We start from the raw sequence: 4,361 nt of genomic DNA, 5'->3' as shown, positions 1-4,361 counted from the left end.
CCATTTCAACACCATTTTCACGTAAGTTGAATTTTGGTCAACTAGTTGACCAAAGTCAACAAATCAAGTGACATTTTTCTAAATCTTGTGTCATGACATTTCAATTTGGTTATTTTATAGCCATGGTTCATTAGTCACATTAGTGGTTAGAATTATGACATTTACATTAAAGTGAAACTTGTTTTGAAAATTGATTCATGATGTATGAAAAACATGTTTCATTTATTTCTACTTGCTACATCTTGGATTGTTTTCATTTGCAAAATATCAAGGTTCACATTTATAAAATATCTCATTTCAAGCAATCATTACAATTCAAATTTGAAACATCACATTTCCAAGTCCAAGAATTCCAATCATAACCATGTTCATATCAATTCAAACCATCCAAATATTCCAACATCCACCACATTAACAATTCAATAGTTTTCTATACAAGCTCAAAACAATAAGCATCCAATTCATAACCAAACTTTTCATTACATTCATACAATCCCATTCATTCAATCAATGACTTCATACACCATTCACTTACACCAAAATCAAACTTTATGAGCTTTCACTGCATTCCGTCTTCATACAGTTCTTCAAATCAATGTCGTTACAATTTAAGCTTACAAACATGCATAACCATGAATGAATCTACAATCTTAACTTCAAACTATACAAATTGCAATCCTAGCTCATGACATAAAATCACTTACAAACCAAGTTCACTAAGCCTTCATTGAAAACCAATTTGCTACAAAAAAAATTACAATTTATGCACAAATTAAATTCATCCCAAATTTATTCCAAGCATGTGAACTCCCAAGCGAATTCAAGCCCATGCCCATAATCCAAATAGCATCCATCAAACATTGCAATACAGTCTACCTTCATAGAAATTCCATAAACATTAAAGACTGATTTTTACTTCAATTCCACGAAGCCCAATTCCTTGCAGTCTTCGGCGTGGTTCATTTCAATTTTAAGCAGTTTCCTAATACTGTCAACTTCAATAATTTAACAATTCCATTAGCCAATAACTAACATAATTTGGAATTGGAAATGGCAACGAGCCAAGTAAAACTCCAATAGATTTGTAAAAGAATTTCTCCATTGCATAAAAAAAAATCAAAAATCATCACAACGAAATGAACTTATCATAGCCCTACATTTTTTCTAACAGCAACTTTCACAAGTACATTTCAAAAGAGGCTACCAATTTCTAGCTGCAGAGTTATCCATTTTTCACAGCTCAATTCCATAAATAACAAGTAACAGAATTAAACTAACTAACAATCCAACGGTCTAACTGTTTTCCAACTAATTTAAACTTCAACCTTCTTCACCCTAACAACGTTCCACAATCTAATAACAAACCTTCTCATAAACTAATAAACTAATATAACTGAGTCATAACATAAGCTCCTAACTGATATAAATTGGAACTGGAAATTACAAACAAATAAAAAGAAAAGCTCCAACATAATTCATAACCGAATTTTGGGAGAGGGGATAACTGAATTGCAACAGATTTTCTAACAAACTCAACATCATATCAACGATCATCACCTATATAACAGTTCACTTCACATTTCAAAGGGAGAGTTTTTTTTTTCACGATCAATTAAGCACTGGTTATTCTTCTTCACTCACGCATAGCCACGAAACGCACCAAACAACATGGAACCATTACACACAGAGAGTTCAAGAGGAAGAAGCAGAGATTAAAGTCAGAGAAAAGGGAAAGAGAACGGAGAAGCGAAGAAGTGTTACTTGTGAAGTCGTTGACGACGTCGGAACCGTGTCAGAGTTCGTTTGCAGAAGTCACGAAGAAATAGGAATAGAAGAGAGAATTACAGAAGGAGAAGAAGATAAAGCAATCTACGAAGTGCTCGTTGTCGGCACTGATACAGTGAGTTCTCGCTCCTTTCGTCTTCATATTGAATTCGCACAAGCCAGGTGAAGCAAAGATGAAGAGTGAACGATCGACTTACTTTCGTCTTCATCTTGAATTCTGGAACGTGATTCTGGATCATACCCCTAGATTGATCTTGCGAAGCCGACACTAGTATGAAGCGTGTGAATATGCCAAGAGCGCAATGGAGAAGCCCCTGGTCTAACCCGTTGCATTGTCAAGTATGGATCCGGTTTGGGCTTAAGGCCTAAACAAATTGTCACATTCTGTCCTGGACCTTCACCGGATTCTTACACCCCCTAGATCCACCATGGGACAAGGTTCCCAGGCCCAAACGTTCTTACACCTCTTGTTTTTCTTGTCTTTGTTGCCTTACGGATTGGATAAGGCTTTGAACGGCAGGCCCATGCGCTCATTCATAATTCTTGAACACCCCCACATGGGCCTGCACCTCCCTAGTCAGTTAGGGCCCTTTGATGTGCTCAACTTTGTTTAATCTCTTTTAGTTAATTCATTTGATCTTAGGATTATAGAGTAATTAGCAACTTAGTGTCGGTTTAGTTAGAATTTTTTAGATTTTAGAATTTATTTGATTTTAGAAGTCAATTAGGTTGTGATTAATTTTAAATTAGAAATTAATAGTTAAATAGTTTTTTTTAGTTAGGTTAGAGTTTAGAATTCTAGAACGAAGTAGAAATTTTAGTTGGAATTAGATATAATTAGGATAATTGGTTTTAAATAGATTTTGATTTTGGAACTAATTTCCTAATTGTTCATTCCACGGAAAATGACCATTTTGTCCCTTAAGGTTTTATTTCGTTGTTTTGACCATACGAATGCACGCCCCTTTAGTATTAATCTAGACTTAGAACTTTAATTAGTTTTAAATCAAGTTTTGACTAACAAATGCATGTTACTTTAGGACTAGAATTTGACTTAGAATATTAAATAGTTCTAATCAAGTTTTTGACTAATAGATGCATGTTCCCCTTAGGAATAACTTGTGAGTATTTTCTAACATTTAGATTAGGGTTAGTCATAAGTTTCAAGCCAATTCAAACCCTCTGATTCAAGTTGATCAAAAGAAATTTTGATCAACTAAATCCTTTGATCATGTATAATCCCACAGTCCATTCAAGTGATCAAAATTCCCTTGATCACTTGATATGACTATTTCTAACAGTGTGGATCTCCAAGCTTCAAGACCAGTCTTTCATGCAAGGTATCCCAGTCACATCGAGCAATAGATTATACAAGATAAATCAAAGGTCAACACTTGTTAAATACGATTCAAATTGAACGATACGAGTCTTAAGTAATAAGAAATGATGAGACGGAGTTTCTCCTACCCTTGTCTAGAGTGACTTTGCATACGGGGCGCAAGCCCTAGCTATTCAAAGCATTTGCCCATATTCATAGACTTTAGTGCAATACGAATCGAGTAAACTACCAAGTCTTCTTCATACCAAGCAATATCAACTCAAGGAGCAGCAATGAGGATTCTTCTCCTACAACTTGTTAGTTATGGGAAATATCATGCGCCATGAGCCTTAAGTTATAAGGAATGATAAGCGCAGTTTCTCCTACCCTTGTCTAGAGTGACTTTGCATACGGGGCGTATGCCTTAGCTATTCAAAGCATTTGCCCTTATTCATAGACTTTAGTGTGGTTCTTATCAAGTAACTATCAAGTCTCCTCATATTCAATCGATCACTTCTTTTTCCTCATCAATCATCTTGTTGTCAGCCCTAGTGGGCTGAACTACGAAAGCTCCGACTTTCTCAATGCACAATGAGAATACATAGGCAGGAGAACCCGGATTCTCCACGATATTTCTTATTTATCAATCCTTCATTCATTAAATCAATACCATCTTTTTGAGATCAAATATCATTCTTCATTGGAATCTATGGACATCCTTTTAGGACGCCTAGTGAAAAGTCTGCTTTGTGAACCAAGAGTTGTTTGGCTTATTGTCAGACATTTAATTCCTTTGTTTTTATTTATTCCAATACAGTGATACCATGCCTCGATCCCCTCACTTGTTGGTTCATACCAGTTTTACTCTTCGGTTCAGAGTTTATTCCTTCATGGATCCAAGATACCGTTATCCTTTGATTTCAAATTTGTTTTGTCCCCAACAAGTGATATATTTTTCCTTGTGCCAATCAATACTTCCCTCTGGGTTCCATACTCATCCTTTTAGGACGACCTAATCAATGTCAATCTTTGTATCAAGAGTTGTTTGGCTTATTGACAAACATTTAATTCTCTTTATTTCCCTAGTCATTCCACTACAATGATACCATGCCTCATGCCCCTCACTTGTTGGTCTATCTATTTGCTCTTTGATTCTAAGTCGAATTTCCTTTATGGATTTCCCATGCTTCCATTATGTTGATACAAGTTATATTGTTCATCACTTCAACCATACCCCAATAGTTGTCTGTCTTGTTAG

At 35.4% G+C, this 4,361-nt stretch overlaps 1 long non-coding RNA gene across 1 annotated transcript; it reads right to left on the bottom strand.

The window, feature by feature from the left end:
* Positions 1–531: 531 nt before the first annotated feature.
* On the bottom strand, positions 532–2,237 carry LOC127075278 (uncharacterized). The gene is made up of 2 exons (XR_007786335.1): positions 1,762–2,237; positions 532–995 (listed from the first exon to the last, which is right to left on the bottom strand). It is a non-coding gene; the product is annotated as an uncharacterized LOC127075278 (long non-coding RNA).
* Positions 2,238–4,361: the final 2,124 nt, after the last annotated feature.

The sequence above is a fragment of the Lathyrus oleraceus genome, chromosome 4, assembly GCF_024323335.1.
Source record: "Lathyrus oleraceus cultivar Zhongwan6 chromosome 4, CAAS_Psat_ZW6_1.0, whole genome shotgun sequence".
NCBI lineage: Eukaryota > Viridiplantae > Streptophyta > Magnoliopsida > Fabales > Fabaceae > Lathyrus > Lathyrus oleraceus.
This window is presented reverse-complemented; position numbering and strand designations above follow the sequence as displayed.